The following is a 25,412-nucleotide window of genomic DNA, read 5'->3' as shown; positions in this document are numbered from 1 at the left end:
CCAAAAAACTGATTGAGGCAGGGGTGTGATATACCTCCAATATAAATTCAATATAATACATTTTGTAATTTGCTGGAGTTGTGTGCAGTTCTGCTGAGATACCCAAGCTATACAGAGTGACAAACGCTATTTGAAGAAATAATTGCAACTGGTGTGTTATACCAGTTCCCCCCCCAAAAAAACTGATTGAGACGGGTGTGATATACCTGGAATATCATTTCCACATAGTGCATTTGGAAAATTGCATGAGTTGTGTGTGGTTCTGCTGAGATACCCCAACTGTACAGAGTGATAAATGCTATTTAAACAAATAACTTCAACTGATTTGATACACCAGTTGCCCCCCCCAAATAAACTGAATGAGGCAGGGGTGCAAAATACCTAATATAGAATTTCCATTTGTAATTTGCAGGAGTTGTGTGCTGTTCTGCTGAGATACCCCAGCTATACAGAGTGACAAACACAATTTTTTTATTTTGTTATTTTATTTTCATAATCAATAGAGCGTAACCATGGGTTACAGAGTATAATGTAACATGGAGTAAGGTACATAATATCAGCAAGAACAGAAGTATCCTGTGTATATAGAGGGTGGCAGACATTTAAATGACAGATATCTGCAGATATAATTGGATCTTGAGACACTTGTTAAAGCTTGTAAACAAAAATGTCTATTCCAACCAACTTCTAGAGCGTATACAAGTGTTTGAGCATGTTGGAGCATGATTAAAAGGTAGGAGTATTGAGAGGGACTATGATAATAATGCATCAGAAATAAATAAATCTAGGGTGGCTCTAGCCTATTCCCCTAAGCGAAGCAACAGAATGTAGAGAGGTCACTATCAATGAGGTCTTAGAGGTCCTTGAAATAGTAGTGCAACTATCTGCGTAAGCATGGTTGTCTAGAGCTGGAAAATCTGAAACTTGACCAAAGAGACCAGCGTTTCAGGAAAGCTGGGTGTGTACGAGATTCCCAAGAGGAAAGTTCTTCAAAACGATAGAGCTGGTCTACCTTCCGCTTCCATTGTTCTATGGTTGGTAATGAGGTCTGGAGCCAATATTTAGGGACCAATAGACGCGCTGCACTCAAGAATTGTTTAAAGAGGTGGCTGGGGGGGGTATGATTTGCCTCGGTAAAATGGGATAATAAGGCTCCATATGGGGACATCTTTACTGAGGTCTGACAGATTTGGTTACTTATTTGGAAAATGTCTGACCATTTAATTGCTGGGCAATTCCACCAGACTGTCACGGCCTATGGTGTGCATTGTGACATTTTTCTTCACTTGCGCTTGCCCGTGGCAACGTGTGGTGTTGTCTACATGTGGTGGCAGTGTCTCGACCTTCTGGCTGGCTCCCAGGACATGGTTGAAATGCATGTCATTGCCGGCAGTAACAGGTGCAGTGTGATGTTGTTTGTACACTTCCCCTTTAAGTGGCTTTCTTCCCTTGCCTGGTGTTTGAAGGGTTAACTTCCTTACTTGTGTGTGAACACTCGGTGTGTCTATGTGTGGGTGTGGCTACTTGGGCTATTTAGCTTCCTCTGGATGCCTGTATCTGAGGGGTAATCTAGCCATGATATTATGCTGGAGTCATCCTCCTGGTCATATACCATCTACCAGTGAGGGCCACCCTTGTGGTCATAAGTTTATGTATGATGCTATAAAGATGTTTCTATGGTCTCTTTGTGTTTATTGCAGCTATGGTTTCCACAGCCCTATCACTAGGGCTGTGGCCTGTGCGTACATAGCAAAGACTGCTTGGACATAGGGACCAGGTAGGCCAAAGCCCACCAAAACTTGCTTCATATATGTCCAGTTAATTCTGTTGAAAGCTTTTTCAGCGTCAGTGCTAAGTAAAAGGAGAGGCGAGGAAGTATGTTTGGCATGGCATAATGCATTGATTACCCTGGTCGTGTTGTCCTTGCCCTCTCTGTTGCGGACGAAGCCCACCTGGTCCCCATGTACCATGAAGAGAAGGAAGTTCGCAAGGCGGTTAGCTAGCATTTTGGCTAAAAGTTTGAGGTCAATATTTAAAAGGGAAAAGGGTCTATAAAAAGAGCATAATTTAGGGTCTTTTCCTTCTTTGGGAATCAGTGCAAGGTGCGCTGTTGTCATATCTCTTGATAGAGGGTTATCTTGGAGTGATAGATTACACACATTAAGAAGATGCAGGAGTAGTTGGTTCTTGAATGTTTTATAGTAGGATGTTGGGAGACCATCGGGACCAGGGCTTTTACCTAGGGACATTTGGGAAAGAGCTGCTGATAGTTCCTCAATAGAGAAGGGTACTGCTAAAGAGTTCTTTTTGGGGTTCAGTAGGCGTGGGGAGAGTGTTCGCCTCAAGGAAAGAGGAGATTAGAGACAGATCGGATTCAGAGGATGGGGGGGGGGGGGGGGGATATTGTATAATTCCTCATAAAAAACCTCTAAATTGATTGGCTATTTGCTTTGTAGCGAAAAATGTCTCTCCTTTGGGTGAGGCTATTTGATGTATATAGTTGTCAGCTCTTCTAGCCTTAATTCTACTCATCAGGAACTTAGTAGTCTTGTTTGGATTCAGGTGTTCACCAGTCTTGGGGTTACCGATCTTCATCATTGTTAGGCTGATAGCTTCAGTTAGCGAGTGCTAGAGACGGCTGTTGTAACGGAGCTCAGTCCCCTCGTGACAAACACTATTTGAACAATTAATTTCAACTGGCGTGATCTAGCAGTTGCCCCCCATAAAAACACAACTGAGTGAGGCAGGGGTGTAATATACCTATAATATAATTTCTATATAATACATTTGTAATTTTCAGGCATTGTGTGGGGTTCTGCTGAGATACCCCAGCTATACAGAGGGATAAACGCTATTGGAACATATAATTGCAACTTGTTTGACATAACATTTGCCCCTCCAAAAAACTGATTGAGCAGGGGTATGATATACTTAGAATATAATTTCCGTATAGTACATTTGTGTTTTTCAGGAGTTGTGTGCGGTTCTGCTGAGATACCCCAGCTATACAGAGTGACAAACGCTATTGGAACATATAATGTCAATTGGTGTGATATACCAGTTGCCCCCAAAAATACAGATTGAGGCAGAGATGTGATATGCAAAGTACATTTGTATGTGAAGCAGCTGTGTGCGTTTCTGCTGAGATACCCCAGCTATACAAAGGGACAAAAGCTATTGGAACATATAATTGCAACTGTTTTGACATAACATTTGCCCCCCCCCCCAAAAAAAAAAAAAAAAATGATTGAAGCAGGGTAATGATATACCTAGAATATACTTTCCATATAGTACATTTGTAATTTGCAGGAGTTGTGTGCGGTTCTACTGTGATACCCCAGCTATACCTAGGTTCAAACGCTATTGGAACAAATCATTTCAACTGGTGTGATACACCAGTTACCCCCAAAATAACTGAATGAGGCCAGGGTGTGATTTACCTATAATATAATTTCTATATATTGCATTTGTAATTTGCAGGAGTTGTGTGCAGTCTGCTGAGATACCCAAGCTATACAGATTGACAAACGCTAGTCTAATTCTATCCCTAAGAGTAGTAGGATTCGGGTAAGGGGAACTAAAGGGTAGGGATCCAGCAATGCAAGGGTTGGATACAGCAATTCAAGGGTTAATACCTTGCAAGTGATAACAGGGATGCTCCTGGATAGGCTACAGCAATGCAGTAGGATACAGCAATTAGGAAACAGCGTTAGGATACAGCAATGCAAGGGTTAATACCTTGCAAGTGATAACAGGGATGCTCCTGTTAGGTGGTTAGGGATTCTATAATGCCAGGGTTAATACCTTACAAGTGATTGCTGAGGTACAGGGCAATGGTAGGAGTGGATGACAGGGAGAGGGATCATAGGGTGGTGAGTTATGGGCAAGGGGTTGTAGGGGGTATGGGTATAGTTAGTGGGACATGGTCTGCAGGGATAGGGATTGCAATGGGATGTGTTGGTGGCAGGGAAGGGGTTGGATGTGAGGGGTAGGTAGGGGCTACACAGGTAGATACTTAATCCTTCCAGAGTTAGTAGGCCTTTTCCAGGTGGTCATCATGGAGCTGCTCTCTCCCATGTATCTCTGATTCTAGTCTGGTTGCAAGAGCCCCTGTTCCTTGCTGAGGGCTCCTATATCAGCCTCAGAAACAGCCCAGCTCCCCCCTCATCAGGCATGTGACATCATAGTGTGTCTTCCTAAAATCCCCAGAGTCCTCCCCCCTAGTCCCAAAATGCTTGGAGTAGGGGCATGGCCATGGGGCAGAGGTGTTGAAAACAGGTTTATGATATCTTTGGTTAGAAAGCCCCCTGACAAACGGTGCCAGAGAGTCTGATTGTTTGGGGCCTGAACAATAGAGGACTAGATACTAATCAGCTGTTATCCTACAGGCTATCAGCACAAGTTTTTCTCTAAACATGGGGGATGAACTGTTGATAAGAGTTCATAGGGAATCGAATATACTTCCCTTTACATGTGTGTGTATATATATATATATATATATATATATATTTATATATATATACTTATTTGGGGGCACATATTTTCCACAGGGGCCACAATGAGTCCCTGTGGACCACTAGGGGCAGACGCGCGCAGATGCTGGGCACATCTGCGCACATCATCCTATGACATGGTAGTCAGTGCATGCATATATATCACACATGCACGCACGTATTTGCATGCATGTATGGATATATATATGCATACGTCTCAACCCTTCCTCAACAATCCCCCTGTAGTCGGTCTATATATAATACTACAATATATTGGGGGAACAGGTTGAGATATATTTCCCCCCCCCCCAACCCCATCCTTGGTGGAAGTTCAGGAAGAACTGTAGTGCACACTGATCTTTAGGTACGTAGACATCCCTCATCCAGCTTCCTCCGACCTGCCCTTCACCGTAACCTACTCCTCCGTCCACAGGATACACCGTCTTCTTCTCGCGGGAACTTTCTTGACATCTTTAGAATAGTCTTCCAGTGTCGGCGACTCCCCACGTTTGGAGTGACCACACACCCACAGTCTCTCGGTAGTTGCCGATCTTCAGGTGTCGTCCCCCCCCCCCAAATCTGGAGCGGGTTCACCCTCGAAGTCTTTAACTGGCCTTTCTTTAACAGTCTTTTAGTGTCGGCCACCCCCACTTTGGAGTGACCACACCCCCACAGTCTCTCGGTAGTTCTGCCGATCTTCAGGTATGGCCCGTCTCCAAGGAATCTGGAGTGGGTTTACCCTCACAACCTCAGTCCCAACTTTCTTTAATCACAACTCTCATCCAACATCTGTTTCCAGCTTGACGGGTGCGGTTCTCCCGTGGACAGATTAATAGGCCTTTACAAGGCAGGTCAGACTTTTAAGCGGTGATGTCATAGTACCTAAATTCTAACTGCGGAGAACACCTCCGCCACACAACACATCCAACCCTTCCCTTAAGAACTTCACCGTTCCAGGGTTCAAGGTGGCAAATGGCAAACAAAGGATGCCTGTCCCTATCATGTCCTAACCTTATCCCCATTCACACAAAACACAGGTCACATCTCTCCCAACATCACCAAAATCATGATATGTATGTGTACCCATAGAGACTCATGCAACCTGGCATATCTCTACACCTCCAAAGACACAGGTAGGTCGCAGACCCCCATGTCAATGGGTAACGACTATAGGATGCAAATGTGTACAGCCAAATAATAATTCACCACAGTGTGTTGGGCGAGTTTCCCTGGGTGTGGGCTGTCACACATTTGTACCTAGAGTGTCTATGGGTACACCATTGACCGACAAACAAAATCAATAAATGTACAATGTGCTATGGGGTTTCAGGGTAGTACAAGTTATACGCCCCGAACCCTCATAGGAAACAAAGTGTGTCCATACAATATTTGGCTACAGGAACAATGTTTGAGTTGTGTCCTGAGCCTCCTCCTCCGGTTAGTTCGGTAAAGTTCTGTCTGGTTCTGGTGTATTTGGTCAGAAAGTCCCTTGACCCTCCGATACACAGTCTAATGTAGATGACCAGAACCAGAAGAAGTTTCACTGGGTGAAACAAGTGATAATAAGCTCTTCCACCCGAACATCTCCAAGTCTTCCTCCAGAGCCTGAGATAATGCTCCCGCTGGATTGTGGCACAGTCCATCTCTAGAACACCTCTAGACAGAGGTCGCTTGATTGCCAAAATCCAGTGGGATCCTCTGGAGCTTCACAAGAGTGTCAGGGGCAATAGCTGGTCTCTTCTGTGGCATCTCCTGGGTTTTTCTTCCGCTCCATATAAAACACACCTATGACAGAAGAAAATACCAGGCGCTCCCGGGGGAATTTCTCCCCTCACAGTGCAATTAAATGTCATAAATTCCCAGCACCAATACCTTTGACCCATGGGTAGAGAAAGGTATTGGGCTGCCCTTTATCTCACAGGACCCCTCGTTATCCCAACACCGGTGTCTGAACACCCTACCTTCAGAGGATCGCGTCTTCTGCCACACATCCCTCTGCACCAACAGATAAGGATGGCCACCCTACTAGGTTAAGATAACTGAAGTGCTGTGGACAAAGCACCATCTTGTTATTGATGGCACCGTCCACTCATCTGTACCCAGGCTGATTTCCCCCTGTGATCCTGTCTTGTGGAGGCCCGCAGAACCAATGGCATAGTCATGCCCTGGCTCCCCAGGACCCCACTACACAAGAACACAGTCCACACTCTGCTGCCAAACACTCTGCATCCAATCCCTATCAGAGCTGTGCTACCTGCTCTGACTAGAATTAAGTGTGCAGCACAACATTACACCAATGTTGTCTGTCTGCCCCAGTCCCCAGTGCAACACAGCCCTACCGAAAACCTTGATCACAACAGTGTTATCTGTATCGATCTGAGACCCTGGTTGCCCAGAATAATATCACAACATCCTTTGTGTGCTGCATGGAGAAGGTCCTTATGCCTTCTCCCGACCAGCAGGATTTCTCGTGTGAAATTATCTGCTAGCGAACCTATACGTTCTCGATCCACAGTATAACACTGTTCCACTCCAAGGGGACACAGAATGAAACAAAAACAGCAGACTGGACTTACAGCAAGAAATGAAAACTACAAAAATCAGCATGGTGGAACACATTCGTAGACAAGGACTACCACCATCAACATCAAGAAGAACGTACAAACAGATAACAAAAACACACAACATGGACATACACAGGGAACACACTGTGCAACAAATTGTACAGGGGTGTCAAATGTTGCCTAGCCTAGCTTGGCCATTCTGACCCCTCAGCGCCTGATGAGTCATGTGTCGCTGAGAGGTAACCCCTTTATGGCCAAACTGACTAGACCCCCTGCACGATTTGTTACCTGAATCCCATCACTGGACACATTGCAATTACTTGCACAAGGGCAATTTCCTGCAATGTGTCCTTTGTTCCCACACCTGAAGCACCTGATTGGGATTTCTGTCTTGTGTGTTTTGCAGTGCTTTGCTATATGACCCAAGCCACCACACGCAAAACATTTGATGGTTGCCCAGCATGGCTTAGGTCTGTCCACACTGCAACCGCGCTCTCTGAATTGTTCCATCCTCAGGGAGGCACTTTTCACAATTTATCTTTTCCCCAAAGTCAGGGAAAAATCTCTGTTAGTTTGGGCAGGCTTGGTCTGGGGATTTGGCCTATCACAGACTACTCCCCCCCCTTTTTGCCCTGCATAGGGCAAAGTTTTGGGAGATTCCGACCCTGACTTTACGGGAAAAGAAAGGGCCGGCACCAAATTGGTGATGACCTGTTGCATGCCAGTCATTATCTGGGAGCTTACAGCAACCTGAGCCTTTAATTTGGCTACCGTCACATTAGTAGAGGCAGTCTGCTCCTTGAAGGCCTTGACCTCAGTAAAAGACTGAGTCAACTTAGCCTCAATTTCCTCCTTCTGCCTCTGCAGATCTACTAACTGTGACTCTAACCTAGCCACCTGCGCATCTCGGTCAACAGTAGACTGCACATTCTCCGCCAGCTGTGTCTGTAATGCCGAAACCTGGTCTGAATTACTGGCACAGCACTGGCAGTGAACAGCCGGAGGAATTGTCTCCGTTGCTAGCCTCAAATGCATGAACCAGTTTGGCCAGCTCCGAAGCCGTTTGGTGGCCTTGTTCAACACCGTCCGTTTGTTAACACAAAGCTTGTCATAACTACAAGCCTGTGCTAACGAATCGGACCACAGCATTTCTGCTGACTTGTATGTGGTGGGGAGGATGGGGTTAAATGTGCTGTGTCTGCTCAAGTGTTGCAGTGTGGGGAAGTCCATACTCACTGTTTGATGAGCGTCCATCTTCTCCTTGGTGCCGTACCTCTTCGTCCTACGCAGCTGCTTGGAAGAAGTCCTTTTTCTCTCGGATCACTTCTTCCCAACCAGCCGGACTTGTACGCCGCTCCAACGAAGATGGATCTCCTTCAGTGATGTGTTCTCCCTCGCAATCACTTGAGCGATGCAGTGACCGTGTAAAGCAAATAGCAAAATATTATTCACAGATAGATTATACATTCTCTGCTAAAGATTTTGATCTGCGTTTGGTGCTGTAAGGAAGAGTCACGTTACCTGTCCGAATTATCAGGTCCTAGACGCTCAGACCGCTGACCGCATCTCTCTTGCCTGATAATTCACAGTATAACCGACCTCTAGCCTCAAACACCATAAGGAAGAGTCGCGTTACCTGTCCGAATTATCAGGTCCTAGACGCTCAGACCACTGACCGCATCTCTCTTGCCTGACAATTCACAGAAAAAAACGACCTCTAGCCTCAAACACCAAACACAGATTTCAAAATCTAAGCAGTGGGCCTGGCTCACCAATGTAAAGGGGGAATATTAATCACCAATATTTATGCAAATATTGATAATTAACATTCATAAATAGGAGGAGCTGTCTAGTGATGACTCTGCCTATTTATACCTTTATATAACAATAACACAATATTTTCACTATACTTTGCCTTACACTAATCACTAAGCTAACTGCATGCGCCTTACTAAACTAACTATCGCTAATAACCACTCATTACACAGATAGTGATATATATAACATAGTATTTATTAATACCTAATACACTAAGCACGCAATACACTAACAATACAGCACTAAATATACAATCCTAAACTACACTACAGTTCCCAAATTCCACCCATAAACTAACTATACAGTTCACACATACACACACATATTAGCAGCCCTCCCCACCTGTCTAATTCTATCCCTAAGAGTAGTAGGATTCGGGTAAGGGGAACTAAAGGGTAGGGATCCAGCAATGCAAGGGTTGGATCCAGCAATGCAAGGGTTAATACCTTGCAAGTGATAACAGGGATGCTCCTGTTAGGATACAGCAATGCAAGGGTTAATACCTTGCAAGTGATAACAGGGATGCTCCTGTTCGGTGGTTAGGGATTCAGCAATGCCAGGGTTAATACCTTACAAGTGATTGCTGAGGTTCAGGGCAATGGTAGGAGTGGATGACAGGGAGAAGGATCATAGAGTGGTGAGTTATGGGCAAGGGGTCTTAGGGGGTATGGGTATAGTTAGTGGGACATGGTCTGCAGGGATAGAGATTGCAATGGGATGTGTTGGTGGCAGGGAAGGGGTTGGATGTGAGGGGTAGGTAGGGGCTACACAGGTAGATACTTAATCCTTCCAGAGTTAGTAGGCCTTTTCCAGGTGGTCATCATGGAGCTGCTCTCTCCCATGTGTCTCTGATTCTAGTCTTGTTGCAAGAGCCCCTGTTCCTTGCTTGGGGCTCCTATATCAGCCTCAGAAACAGCCCACCTCCCCCCTCATCAGGCATTTGACATCATACTGTGCCTTCCTCAAATCCCCAGAGTCCTCCCCCCTAGTCCCAAAATGCTGGGGGTAGGGGCATGGCCATGGGGCAGAGGTGTTGAAAACAGGTTTATGATATCTTTGGTTAGAAAGCCCCCTGACAAACGGTGCCAGAGAGTCTGATTGTTTGGGGCCTGAACAAAAGAGGACTAGATACTAATCAGCTGTTATCCTACAGGCTATCAGCACAAGTTTTTCTCTAAACATGGGGGATGAACTGTTGATAAGAGTTCATAGGGAATTGAATAGAATTCCCTCTACATGTATACATATATATATATATATATATATATATATATATTTATATATATACTTATTTGGGGGCACATATTTTCCACAGGGGCCACAATGAGTCCCTGTGGACCACTAGGGGCAGACGTGCGCAGATGCTGGGTACATCTGCGCACATCATCCTATAACGTGGCAGTCAGTGCATGCATATATATCACACATGCACGCACGTATTTGCATGCATGTATGGATATATATATGCATACGTCTCAATCCTTCCTCAACAGTAGGCGTGTGCACACATACTGCTCCACCATGTCACACGTCCCCATGATGTCCACGATCCAATTGGAGATTTTCTCTATCAACTTTCGATGTTCTTTTATGCACCTACCATGGTGATCATGGGTGCCGGGGAAGAAGGGTTTCAGGCCGGAGAGGGATCCTGAGAAAGGAATACCACATCCAAGGGAGGTCAATGGATTAAATTAAATGTAATCAAGCGGAAATGTGGGACAAAGTATTGAAGCATAAGCTTCCAAGTTAAGGAGGGGGGCACGCAGCAATTACCCACTCACGAGTCGGGAAGGTATTGACGATAAATAACAATACAGGACTCTTAAGATGCCCTGTTATTGGAATGAATAATAAAAAAATGATAGGAATTGAGGCTCTGTTGCCGCTTTGCTGACTCTAGATAACTTCTGCCTGATTGCACGTACCTATGACGTCCACCATCCATCAGAGTTCCACGACTGACAGGGAGTGTGAGAAAGAGATACCACATCCAAGGGTGATAAATGGATGAAATTGTATTTTGATTGAGCGGAAATATGGAATAAGTTATTGAAGCGCATATGTGGGACAAATTATTGAAGAGCAAATGTGGGACAACTTGTTAAATTTTATTCCCTGTCACTTATGCAGAGTAGGAGTTTATAAACGTCCAAAATTGTAAAATGTCAACCCAAGAATGTAACTGTCTACTTAGCAGAGCAGGGGTCTAATACAGAAAAAAAAATTGTTTAATGTAACCCGAAAATGTAAAAGAAAAATTAGTGAAATTTATTAAGCTGTTAACTAGGTGAATTTCACCCGAAAATGTAACAGACAATTTAGTATTTTTTTTTTAACCTGTCTACTAGGTATAGCAGTGGTATATCACACCCAAAAATTGGTGAATCTCACCCGAAAATGTAACAGACAAAGTAGTGAAATAACATAAAATAAAATACGAGGTCCATATGGAGTAGGAGTTTGAGGAGGCAGTGGACATAGCGGTGTAGGTGGAAGCAGCGTTGGAGGAGGACGAGGTAGCCAACACTGATTTTTGGTCTATATATTTTATTTAAATTAAGGTACACTCCAAAAGAGTTTGAAATATCCAAAATACAAGAATGAGCAGTTGCGCTGTAGTATAGCTATGGCTGGTTAAGGCCGGTATACATGTCTATTCTGCACAAGGTACGGACAAGTCCTCTGGGATCCATGCCTGGTTCATTTTAATGATCGTGAGCTTGTCCACATTGGCTGTGGACAGGCGGCTGTGCTTGTCTGTTATAACGCACCCTGCCGTGCTAAACACGAGTTCAGATAATACACTGGCTGCAGGTCAGGCCAGCACATCCAAAGTGTATAGGGCAAGCTCAGGCCATGTGCCCAATTTGGAGACCCAGAAGTTGAAGGGGGCAGACCCGCCATTCAGTACGTGTAGGCGTGTGCACACATACTGCTCCACCATGTTGGTGAAATGCTGCCTCCTGCTAAGACGTTCCATATCAGCTGGTGGTGCTGGTTGTTGTGGCGTGCTGACAAAGCTTTTCCACATTTCGGCCATGCTAACCCTACCTTCTGAGGTGCTGGAGGTGCCCCAGCTGCGTTGGCGACCTCTTCCTCCTCCTCTGCCTTTGCCTTGTGCTTCCACTGTGCCCACGGTGTAAGGGTGGGAATGCCACCAGCAGCGCGTCTACCAGCATGTGCTTGTACTCGCGCATCTTACAATCACGCTCCAGTGAGGAAATTAAGGACAGTGCATTGTTCTTGTAAAGGGGATTCAGCAGCGTGGCCACCCAGTAAACAGCACAAGTTAGAATGTGGGCAACTCGGCGGTCATTGCGGAGACACTGCAGCATGTAATCGCTCATGTATGCCAGGCTGCCCAGAGGCGGCGAAAAGCTGTCCTCTATGGGAGGTGTATCGTCTGTGTCCTCTGTATCCCCCCAGCCATGCACCAGTGATGGGGATGAGCTGGTCTGGGTGCCACACTGCTGTAAACAAGGTTCCTTCTCCTCCTTATCATCCTCCACATCGTCATCCTCCAGAACTGGGATGAACAATTGTGTACCTTGCGTTTGTGGGTGCAACCACCCTCGGAGCCATTTGTGAATGACTGGCCGGAAACCCTATGAAATGATCCCTCTTCCTCCTCCTGTGCCACATCCTCTTCCATCATAGCCAGCAGCGTTTTTTCAAGGAGGCATAGACGCTGAGAACGGCTTTATTGGCACTGGACATGTTGGTGGAGTACTCGAAACAGCACAACAAGGAACACAAGTCTCGCATGAAGGCTCAGTCATTGGTGGTGAAGTGGTGCTGTTCCGCAGAGTGACTCACCCGTGCGTGCTGCAGCTGAAACTCCACTATCGCCTGCTACTGCTCGCACAGTCTGGCCAGCATGTGCAAGGTGGAGTTCCACCTTGTGGGCATGTGTCACGGATGGTGTTGCAGAAAACAAAAAGTAACAAATAAAGATCTGACTGACTTGATCCCAAACTAAGGAGCAAAAGGGTGAGCCCTATTAAAGCCCTATAGCTCTCCCTGACTGCTCAGCCCATGCAAAGATCTCTGTGATAGAAAGTTGCATGTCCACGTACCTAGACTGAGTGACACCTGAAAACCCTATAATAGTAAGGGGACACGACCACCGGCTCCCTGCACTAAATACGGAGGGAGTCAGGGTCACCTAGAATCAAGCCAACAGGAAAACACAAATAAAGGGATAGACTTGTCTGAGAAACCAGCAGTAGCAAACTTCTAGCACTGAGCACAATCCAGGAAGTAGTATAAACCGCAAAGTGAGGCATTATGGGAGGGGATATAAAGGGAGGCAATCACTGATAATAGATGACAGCTTGGAGAGGGAGAAAAGATGTCAAAGCGAAACCAAAACAAAAGAACACAATGCAGGAGGTACTGAGGAACGTCTATCAGAACTTCTCTGAGATCTGGCGGTGACAGCATGTCGCATATGAGACGGTGAGTGGGAAAGCCGAAGCTACACTGCAGTGCTGACAGGCGAGCAGCAGCAGGGCACAGACGTGCCGAAAGCATGCACAGATGGCCAGCACTTTATGCAGCAGCTCTGACATACTGGGGTAATTTTTAAGGAATCTCTGCAACACAAAATTCAGCACATGCGCCCGGCAAGGGATGTGCGTCAAACCGGCTAGTCCCAGAGCTGCTACAAGATTTCGCCAAATTATCGCACACCACCAGGCCGGGCTAGCGGCTCACTGGCATCAACCACTCATCACTCAGTTGTGCACACTTACTGCACGGTGTGGGGTTTTTCCCCCAAACAGACAAGTATTAAAACTGTCTGCTGTCATTTACCCCTGTCTGTGCTGAAGTTGGTGGTGAAGGTATTACGCTGACCAGATGAGGAGCCGGTAGAGGATGTGGAGTAGGAGGAGGAAGCAACAGGAGGCAAACTGTAGCGCCCTGCAATCCTTGGTGGTGGAAGGACATGTGCCTAACTGCTATCTGCCTCAGGCCCAGCCGCCACTGCATTTACCCAGTGTGCTGTTATGGAGATTAATAACGACCCTGACCATGCTTACTGGTCCACGTATCCGTTGCACAGATGGCGTTGCACAGTGCACACCAGATTTTGTCCCCCACTTGGTTGTGCAGAGAAGGGATGGCATGCCTGGAAAGGTAGTGGCAGCTGGGTACTACGTACTGTGAGACAGCCACCGCCATAAGGCTTTTAAAACGCTCCGTCTCCACCAGACGGAATGACAGTAATTCTGAAATCCTTTCATTCAGGGCCAGAGATTGTGGATGGTTAGGGGGGCACTTCCAATTCCGCTCTAGTGTTTGGGAGATGGAGAGCTTAATGTTTCCGTGGGACATTGTGGAGATGCTTGGGGACCCAGATGGTGGTGTTGCTGGAAGATCCTCTGTTTGCGGGGTGGCAGGTGGCACTGTCACTCCAGAGGTGGATAAAGAGGCCTGGACTGAAGCAGAAGAGGAAGCCAGAGGAGCCAGAGACCTTTCCTTGTTTTTGAGGTGTCTACTCCACTGCAGCTAGATGCCTGGTCATGCAGGTTGGGCTCAGGTTGAGAATGTTTGTTCCTCGCTTTGGCTCCGATTGCACACCGTGCAGGCCACTTGTGTCTTGCTTGATAAAGGCTAGATGTAGCCGAAACGTTGCATCTCTTGTGCACTCTGCCATGGAGTTTTGAATAAAGAAGTAACTGGTTGGATATGCTGCTGTAGCCTCCGCTTTCTACTGCCTTCTATTGGACCGCCTTGGATATGGGGTCCTCAGCTCAGCTGCTGCATTCTTACTACCATAGCTCTGGAAAAGCCAGTTTGAGTGCTGCTCCTGCTCTTTTTTTCTCCACTCGTGTCTTGTCGTCAGCACATTGTCTGAAGAACTGCCACGCCAGGGAACTCCTTTAGAGTTGGCTTTGGTGTACTCGGTCCCTTGTTGCTGTGGGCAGTAGCAGGTGTACTGTCTAATTGCACCCTGCACCCCTGCCCTGCTGTGCTGCTGGCTCTGTGCGACCACTGCCTCTTCCTCCGAGCTACACAGGTCACTCGCATGACCTTGATTCCATGTGGGGTTGAGCACCTCATCGTCCTCCACCTAATCTTCCACCCAGTCTTCACCCCTGCCCTCCTTGTTAGTCTGCACACTTTCGAAAGCCCCAGCAGTTGGCACCTGTGTTTCGTCATCATCCGAGATGTGCTGCGATGGCCCTCCCATGTAATCATCTTGAAACATAAGTAGTTGCGCATCGGTGCACTCAATCTCTTCCACTTCTGGGGTAGGGATAGGTGGATGGCCCTGGGAAAACTTACCAACAGAATCATCAAATAGCAGAAGAGACTGCTGCATGACTTGGGACTCAGACTGCTTGGCTGATTTGCAAGGGGGTGAGTTGAAAGACTGATGGACATTGCCTGCAGATGCCAAGTCTGATCTTTCAGCAGGAGACTGGGTGGGAGACAATGTGAAGGAACTGGAGGCACTGTCAGCAACCCAATCTACTATCGCATGTACATGTTCTGGCCTCACCATTCGTAGAGCCGCATTAGGCCCGACCAAATACTGCTGCAGGTTATGTCGCCTACTCGTACCTGAGGAAGGGGTTTTACTTGTGTGTGTGTGTGTGTGTGTGTTTGTATCTGGCACAGACCGACCACGTCCTCTCCCTGCAACAGGAGCTCCGCCAGCAGCACCACGACCTGGGCCACTTCCCTTATTTGACGCTCTCCTCATATTTCTCAAATTTAAGATCTTGCCCTAAATGGGAGTTTTAGTAATAGCAGAATATAACCACAGTATCTAAAGTGTGTGTCTCATACGTAAATACAGATCCAGACTAAGCCGCAATTTAAGTTTTTTGCCCAAAATGGCTGTTTTTCAAATAACAGAATAGAACCACAGTATGTAAAGGGTGTATCTCACACGTACAGATGTACACTAGGCCGCAATTAAAGTTTTTTGCCCCAAATGGTTGTTTGTTTAATAACAGAATATGACAGCAGTATATAACCTTTGAATTTCACACGTGCACATGCAGCAAGGGCTGTAAAATTGTGTATTTTGTCCAAAAATTGAGTTTTATTAATAGCAGAATATAACCACATTATCTAAAGTGTGTATCTCACACGTACAGATACAGACTAGGCCGCAATTTACGTTTTTTGCCCAAAATTGTTGTTTTTCAAATAACAGAATAGAACCACAGTATCTAAAGTGTGTATCTCACAATGACATATGCAGCCAAGCCTGCAAAATTACGTTTTATATCCAAAATGGGTGTTTGTTTAATAACAGAATATGACAGCAGTATATAACCCTTGAATTTCACACTTGCAGATGCAGCAAGGGCTGTAAAATAGTGTATTTTGCCCAAAAAGGGTGTTTTTAAAAACCCTGAAAATGATAGCTGTATTTCTAGCTTAAATTGCACACTGACTAATCCTGCAAAGGCACCAGATGTTGTATATTGCTAAAAATTGTTTTTTTTTTTCAAAGCCAGATTATTATTATTATTATTATTATTATTATTGCAGTATTTCAAGTTTGGATTTGAATGTCACAAAAGCACAGATGCAGTGCTGGTGCATTCAATTGGAGTTCTGATCACAGATTCTGTCCTATTCTCTCCCTCACAGCAGCATCCTCTCCCTACACTACTCACAGCAGAGTGACGTGCAGCACTACGTGACTCCAGCTTATATAGAGGCTGGGTCACATGATGCACTGGCCAATCACAGCCATGCCATTAGTATGCGTGGCTGTGATGGCTTCTAAGGTCACACAGTTAGACGCTTGTTGATTTGCTGCTCTGTAGTCTTTCAAAAAGCGCCGAACACTGAACCCAAACTCTTGCATAAATGTTCAGGGTTGAAGTTTGCTCAACCCTATGTGAGACAGTGACAGGTCTCACACAGGTTAAAGGCAAGGAAGGGGTGGATAGTGCGGTCCACACCCCTATTCCACCATAGGTGAGACAAGCTGGAAGTAATCAGGCTGGCATAAAGCTCCTTCCAGGGTGTCAGCAAGGGGGGAGTGTATAACCTGTGGACAGAGGCCTGGAGGCCCTGTCTGTGTGGTCTCAAATGGGCAAGGCTGAGGGACCACAAGGCTGGGAGAGTGATGCCTAGAGAAAGTCTGGGAAGCTTGCTGCCCTACTGACTAGAGAAGCCAAATTCTCTGTGTGAACTGTGTTCAATTGGTGAGCTAGTATCTTCACTGTAGTAGCCAGAGCCCAGACGGGTAGGTGTTTATTTTTGGTTTGGTTTATGTTTTGTGGTGCTGGACCTTCACCTTACCCAGTGAATTATAACTGGGGTTACCTGTATTGCTGGAGTGTGATAAATAAAGCAACACCTGTGGTCTGCAAGATAATCTGTCATCGCTGCCCTACCTGATAGTGTAACCCCTTACAATTGGTGTCGGATGCGGGCAAGAGGGCACCTAAGGGTGCCAGGAAGGGCCATGTGTGTGCAAAAGGGCATGCTAACAGGTTGCTAAGGGCACCAACAAGCATTGTCCGTGTGGAGTGCTCTTAAAATTGCTGTACGGTGATGTAAAGTATTGCTAGCGGCATGCATCCAGGTTGAACAGTAAAGGCAAAGTGTTGCTGGGAGCAACGACAAGGCAGAGCAAGCAGGTGCTGCTGTAAGGCTGGAAGCCTGCTAGTTTGCAGGAGCAACGTCTGCTGGAAAACTGCTGGTGTTAATCTGGACTTTTTTTTTCCCCTTCTGTGGAGGATTTAAAGGGCCAGTAGCCCTAATTTACATTGACCTGTGGAAAAATTTTGGTCAAAATGGCCACCTGGGTGAAAGATGATCCGGTGTGGTGGAAAATTCTCATATCGGAGGTGATGTCCTCATGGGGAAGTGGCCCGTTTTGGCGGAAAACCGAGGCCACAGAGAAAGTAATGGAGCAGCTGGCGCGGGAAATAAATTCATTGTTGAGGAAGCAGAGTGCTGCGCTTGGAGAGGCTTCTCTGAACTTGCCTGAGAGTGGAGTGCTGGAGGAAAAAATGTACGCTGTTGCCAAATGCAACCGACGGGAAGAAAGCAAGATGGAGAGCGGTACGACTTTCAGGAGTTCTGGTATTCCCTGCCAGTGGGTAAGGGCATTCCAGTTGTTTCTTATACAGCCGTTAAAGTGACAGGGAGCAGGGCTCTGTAGGTTAGGCATGTTGCTGACCAGTGCCCTAATTCCTCTGAAGCCCTGTGCTGTGGTATGAGCTTGCAGCAGTTGCTATCTGCTGAGCCAGTTGGTGTAAAAACACCCGGACTAGAGACTGCTACTCCAATGTGTGACCTTGTGGAGAAGGGCAATCCAGTCCAGGCGTTGTTGGACGCAGAGAGCCAGGTGATCCTGGTACCTGCCAGCCAGGTGGCTGAGAACTATGTTTGGGACATTCATGGGGATGGCATGAACTGTCTGGTGGCTCTCCCTGAGTGTGAGACTCCAGTGCAATCTGGGACTTGTGAACTTTGTGATGCAGTTTCACGTATACATAATGTGTTATTGGGCCGTGATATCATTTTGTTGCTGTGGGGTAAGGTAGACACTTCTGCAGATAGTGACAAAACTCCTGCAGAACCTGTAGCTGTCCCTTTTAAGTGAAGCTCTAAGGGAGCTGCACTCTGACCTCCATGGGGAAAGAATATTGACCATTGAAAACGATGGTGCTGATAAAGTGCAAAGTGATGGTGACCGAGTGCGGAAATGCATACTGAAAATAAGATGTCATATGAAATATGTGGTGACAGTGATATCCCTTTTCCGTTGAAGGGGTTGTGGTCAGGGGAGAAGCGCCCCCTGGTGGTAAAAATGTAAATGATAATGAAGCTTTATTTTTTACTGCATCTGCTATTTTTCAGGAAGATCTATATGACTTGATCAAAAGAGTTGAAGAAATGCATATAAGTAGTGTGGGGCACAGCTCCAGCTCAGTGTTTGAAGGTTCAGGGAAATATGATAGGGCTAGAGGGTGTACCGCACATACCAGAGGTGGTTATGTAGTCTCCACAATGTTTGTTGGTTACTAAGGAAGTGTCCCGGGTGGGGATTAGCTCATCGGTGCCCCTAGAGGTCAGAATTAATAATGACACGAGCGGTAGCAGTGACTTGTGTGCTGTGACCGATGGCAACTCGGAGTGAAGCTACCATGTCAAGGTCCTGCGAAACAAAGGTGGTTACTAGTAGCGACCAGACAGTTATATCTGACGAGATGAGAATTAAGTTGGGTGATGTCAGCCTAGTGTCTGAGGCCCATGTCCAGGCAGTTGTAGATGACCTGACATGACAGTACAGCTGCAAACAGGAGACTGATCTTTCTCTCTCCTCACACTCCCTGGCAACGTTAGAGAAGGGACTAGCTGTCTTCACAGAGCAAATGAAGAAGGGTTCAGAAAAGGCAAAGGAGGAGAGCCAGAAAGAGAGTGGTGATACTCCTACATCTGCTGCAGCAGAGATGAGTGAGGAGCAGCTGGAACCGGAGGCCCAAAATTGGGGCACTTCCCACAAGCTTGTGCAAAAATCTGAAAATAAACTGTTGAAAAAACATGGAGTTGATAGTTCAGCGCCTGTAGAAAAAGGGTCTGACGTATGAAAAGCTGAAAAAAAACAAGAATAAACTGCAGCGAGAATTAGATGATCTGATGGTGGACCCGGGCCGCCAGAAGCAAATTATATTTGACCTACAAAAGAAACAGAAGAAGTTTGGCCGGCTCCTGGCTGAAAAGAAATACATCTCGGCTCGATATGATGGAAAACGTGACTGAGCGGAGACTGATGCTTGGGAGAAGGAGACCAAGGCGCTCTAGAGCTAGAGCCCTTGAAGAAGCGCTTGAGGAGCATGCTGAATTTGAAAGGCTGAACAAGCAACTCAGAGCAGAGATAGATGAGCTCAAAAGGTGACGTCGGGAAGAACGTCTAGGAGTTGGAGAAATCTAAGTTAAAGCCTATTAAGAATGGGTCTGGATATGGTGGCACAGCGGTGCTGGCTGTGGCAGCGAAGATGGAAGATGCTTCTGCTGAACCAGTTCATGGGGCAGATGTGGATGCCAAAGACCACAGACCCGTGGTAGTGTGTAGTCTGGGCCTGGAAGATGTCCCCTCTGCATACAAAGCCTTCCAAATAGCCAGCAGCCTGCTGGGAAAGAAGTACAAGAAGGTGAATGATCAGTTTTTAGATCATGGCTATTACGATGGGCTGTCTCTCCTGACTCCTCCCCAACAGGAGAACAGTGTCCTGGGTGAATCTTTGGAGAAAATGCCAGAAGATGAGGAGTCTGCTGAAGACCCCGGTGCCTCCTGCTTTGATGAGAAAGAGAGGGAGGAGTTAAGAGGGCAAGTATAAGGTGCCACATCCAAGAAAACAATGGCTGAAGAAGTTAAGGCCTATGTGTTGCAGGACGTGAAGTCCCCAGGTGCTGCAGAGACTAAAGTGAAGACAAAGGAAGCAGCAGCTGAAGTGGATAAAGCCACTAAAGAAGCAGAGGTCTCTGAAACTGCCACCGTAACCCTGGAAACTACTGCTGGAAAGAAGGAAGAAGTGAACCAGATGCACGTAAAAGAAGTGAGCAGGGGCAAACATGCTCTGCTGAAGGAGCCCCGCAAAGCAAAGGAGAAAGTGTCTGGACATGACCATGACTGGGAACAGTTCAGCTGTAGCAGTCCAAGAAAGGACATAAAGCGCATGTGCGGGAGCCAGAGGATCTAAAAAGGGAGAGAGATCAAAGAGTGCGAGAGTGCATCATCATCACCAGGGAAAGAGTAGTAAAAGAGTATCTGGCCATGTGATGGGCCTTTAGGCAGTTTCTATTGGGCAAGATGTCAGTTTTGATGATAAATGAAGCTCTCCTGGTGTGGGTCTGGCAGAACAAAGGGAAGGTTATAGGCCAGGTGGATACCCTCTCACCAGCCTCCTGTCGTTATGCATGTGTTCACACTCACGGGCTTGAACAAAGGGGAGTATGTGAGACAGTGACATGTCTCACACAAGTTTGAGGCAAGCAAGGGGTGGATAGTGCGGTTCATACCCCTATTCCACTATAGGTGAGACAAGCTGGAAGTAATCAGGCTGGCATAAAGCTCCTCCCAGGGTGTCAGCAAGGGGAAAGTGTGTTACCTGTGGACAGAGGCCTGGAGGCTCTGTCTGTGTGGTCTCAGCTGGGCAAGGCTGAGGGACCACAAGGCTGGGAGAGTGATGCCTAGAGAAAGTCTGGGAAGCTGGCTGCCCTGCTGTCTAGAGAAGCCAAATTCTGTGTGAAATATGTTCAATTGGTGAGTTAGGAACTTCACTGTATTAGCCAGAGCCCAGACGGGCAGGTGTTTATTTTTGGTTTATGTTTTGTGGTGCTGGACCTTCACCTTACCCAGTGAATTATAACTGGGGTTGCCTGTATTGCCGGAGTGTGATAAATAAAGCAAGACTTGGACTTTAACCCTGTGGTCTGCAAGATAATGTCATCGCCGCCTTACCTGAGAGTGTAACCCCTTAGTGTAAACCTAGTACTGACTGACTGGGTCTGCCCCCTTTCATTTTCTGGGTCTCCAAATTAGGCACATGGCCTGAGCTTGCCCTTTATGCCTTGGAGGTGCTGGCCTGCCCTGCAGCCAGTGTATTCTCTGAACGTTTGTTTAGCACGGCTGGAGGGGGTTATCACAGGTTATATTTCCCAATGTTTTGGGGTGTACCCTAATTTAAGCAAAAAACAAAAATGTGTGGGACCTCAAAGGAATTCAGCACTTGTTGACGACGACCATGTGTTATCGAATTTCAACTATTATTTGTTTTTTCAAGAGGGGGGGATTTTGTTAGCCATGTTTTTAATCCAATTTTATATTTTTTGTTCTTTATAACATATGTATTTGACATCTATTTGTACTGGCCTGCAGTAAAATTGATATCCAATGATCGTCTTGTATACCTCTAGCCAAATAATCACTTGATGTTTTGTCAGGTGAATGCCTAATTTTTGGGGCGTGTACTCCCATGGCCTAAAATAAAATTTTCCTAGGCTGCAGCAGGCCACATTTTTGACAATTTCTCTTTAAGACGCATAAAAGTGGCTACTGATTTAAAATGCATATTTTTTTGTGAGAAAATTTGCAATTGATCCCCCTCTGGTATGTCACTGTCCATGTTATGGGATGATTTTTGTACTTCTTGCAAATATTTGGTTGCTGCAATAATGACCTAAAAAAGTTTTTTTAGGTTTGCCTGCCATTAAAGTGACTGGGGCCTGTCCCGAACTTGCGGTTCGCGAACATTTGATCACATTTGTGAATCGTTCCAGCTGATGTTCGTCCATCACTAATTAAGGGGTGCCATATACCTGTTTACACCAAATACTGTTTAAGGGCTGTGATATACCTTCTTCCACAAATACTGCTCTTCTCTATGGACTTGGGCATAGGTCAAATAGAAAATGACAGGCAGAGGAAGCTACAGACCAGAGTTAGTTGAGTGGCTCACTCAACCATCCGCTTCTGCACTATCCACATTCTGTGTATCTGCAACCCTCCTCACTCTCTGCTGTGTGCACCCCCAAAGACACCACCACCACCACCACCATAGCCCCTCTCTAACGTCGGTGGTGAAGGTGATGACGTGTCGACGGACGTCATGTGGGTGCCCACAAGAGAGGAAGAGGAGGGGAGTTCAGAGGGAGAGACGGAGCAGCATATAGGGAGGAGAAGGAAGAGAAGCAGGCAGAACTCGCAGTGCACAGGAGTCAAAAAGCAGACTGCAAATGTATCTGGAGCGAGCCATCCAGCGGGCTTTTTTTAACGTGTCAGCTGCTGATAATGGTGTTCCCATCTGCAGCCTGTGCTGTCAACACCTAAGTCACAGTAATCCCAACACTCAACTAGGGATGACCGCCTTAAGAAGGCACCTGGCCTCCCATCACCGAGCCCAGTGAGAACAACGCCGTAAGAACCTACAAAGCCACATTCCCGGTGCTTCACATCCTGCCTCTTCTCCTTCTCTTTCCTCCCATTTTTCCTCCACTCCACCTTCCACCATATCGTTGTCGCTTTCATCTGGCACAAGGCAGGCTTCCGTGGCCCAAATGTTCGAGCATAAAAAAATGATGATCCTCTTGCTCAACGGCTGACAGCTGGCTTGTCGGAACTGCTAGCCTGCCAACTACTGCCATATAAATTGGTGGACTCGGAGGCCTTTAGAAAATTGGCGGCCATTGGCACACCGCAATGGAAGGTCCCCCAAAAGAAATATTTCTCCCAGAATGGCATCCCTGAACTATATGACCACGTTCAGCTGCAAGTTAATATATCTCTGGCACACAGTGTCGGTGCCAAAATGCATCTGACCACAGACATGTGGTCTAGCAAACACTGTCAGGGAAGGTACATAACTTTTACTGCCCACTGGGTGAACCTTCTGATGGCTGTCAAGCATGTAACCTGTGTGGATTTGGTGTTACTGCCATGGATTGTATGCAGGCCTGACTCTTCTTCTCCTCCTACTCCATCCTACGTCTCCTCCTTGGTTGACTCCTCCTTTTCCAATGCTACTGCCTCTTCCGCTTCACCCCCCAAGCTTCCCAGAACCTATTTGATGTTCCAGGTGAGACACTGGCATGCTGTGCTGCGGCTGCTGTGCCTGGAAGCCAAGAGCCACACTGGTCCCGCACTCCTTTCATCTCGGTGCCAATTTTCTGAGCGCCTTGAAACAGGGCAAAATAACACACGTGCCATGGATGGCACATCTCCTGAACTTAGTCGTGCAGCAATTTGTTGCCAAATACCCTGGGGTCTAGGGCAACTTGTGGCAGGCCAGGAAAATCTCTGGCCATTTTAGAAGATCTTATAAAGCGATAGCTCTTCAGATGTCAATTTTGTGACTGCCCGATGCGCTGAAACTCCACCTTATATATGCTTGATAGGCTGCTCCAGCAGAAACTGCCATTAACAACTACCTGTACGAACTCTGCGGCAGGACAGGTTCTGGGGAGCTTGGTTTTTTCACTGTGCCAGTGGCTGCACAAGCTCGAGGCATGCAGACTTCGACAGTCATTTAATAAGATCACCAAACTGGTTAGTCACAGCCAGGGCGCCATCAGTGACATTGTACCTGATGCCTTTCTGGAGCGTGCATTGCCTCGTGTCATTGATCAAGCCGTCGCGGAGCAGGGGAAGAAAGATGAGGAAGTTGCAATGCTGAATGAATTCCCAGGGGGGCTACTCTGAGACAAGTCAGCAGGAGTCTGAAGAGGAGTCAGATGAGGATGGTAGCTTGGTGGAGGAGCAAGAAGAGCAGACTTTAAACTTTTCAGGGATCCCTGGTGTTGTCCGTGGATGGCGGGAAGAGACCGAGGACGACATTCTCCTGGGCGATGTGAGGAAGCCAAGCCATTCCACCACTTCCCATTTAGTGCAAATGGGGGGCCTTCATGCTCCAGTGTTTGAAGAGGGACCCCTGTATAAAAAGTATAAAGGGCAAGGACAAGTACTGGGTGGAAACATACTTAGATCACAGGTACAAACACAAAATGGCGGACATATTACCAGCATCACAGAGGGTTGTCAGAATGCAGCACTTCCAAGCCTTGCTGCATTCTGCTGTTGTGGCGCTGGCAGAGGTATTTCCACCCACAGAGAAACAGTTGCGGGTACAAATACTACAGCGCATGCAAAAAGTGGATGGTTTGAAGAGTTGTTGGTCTCTTTTGGATATGAGATCATTCTTGCATCCAGCCTCAGGGAACGCCTAGACTGACAGGTGTCCGACTACATCGGGTTAATGGCCGATGTGGACGCTCTGAAAAGCAAGGAACCCCTGGACTACTGGGTGTGCAGGCTTCACCTATTGCCAGAGCTGGCACAATTTGCCATGGAACTCTTTGCTTGCCCCTCCTCGAGTGTCCTGTCCGAAAGGATGTTCAGCGCAGCAGGGGGGATTGCGACCGATAAGCGCACTCGCCTACCCCGCGACTACCTCACATTTAAAAAAATTAATGAGGCATGGATCTCGGAGGAATTCAACTGTGACTACCACGTTTAATTGAATTTCCTCATGCCAGCCCACACATATCCGCCACCACCCAGAACAAATAATTGTCCCTGTCTTATGTAAATACAGCGGCATAAAAGGCCTTTTCTGTCCAGTGAATGACTAATGTTTGGGGCCTGTACTCCACTGGCCTGCAGTAAAATTGATATCCAATGCCCGTCTAATATACCTCCAGCCACATAATCACTTGATGTCAGGTCAATAATGAAGATCTTGGGTCTGATGTCCTCAACTATCCCAGCAGTAAAGTGGGCTCAGGCTCACTCACAAACCCTTCAGTCTTTCATGCTCAGAGAATGGGACAAGAGCATAGCTTCACTAGAGCGGAGGGTAAGAGTCCCTCAATATGTAAGAGATTCCGTGAATTGGTTGTCAACCAGAACCTAAACGCAGGCGTTCCGTGGCAACAAACAGATGTAGTCACTATTACTACAGATGCCGAAAAGAACGGTTGGGGGGCCTTTTCAGACAGGTCCGTAGTACAGGGGGGCTGGCAAGGAAATCAAATCCTAGCCTCTTCCAATCTG

Source organism: Bufo gargarizans, chromosome 2 (genome assembly GCF_014858855.1).
Source record: "Bufo gargarizans isolate SCDJY-AF-19 chromosome 2, ASM1485885v1, whole genome shotgun sequence".
Lineage (NCBI taxonomy): Eukaryota > Metazoa > Chordata > Amphibia > Anura > Bufonidae > Bufo > Bufo gargarizans.
Note: the sequence above shows the minus strand (reverse complement) of the source record.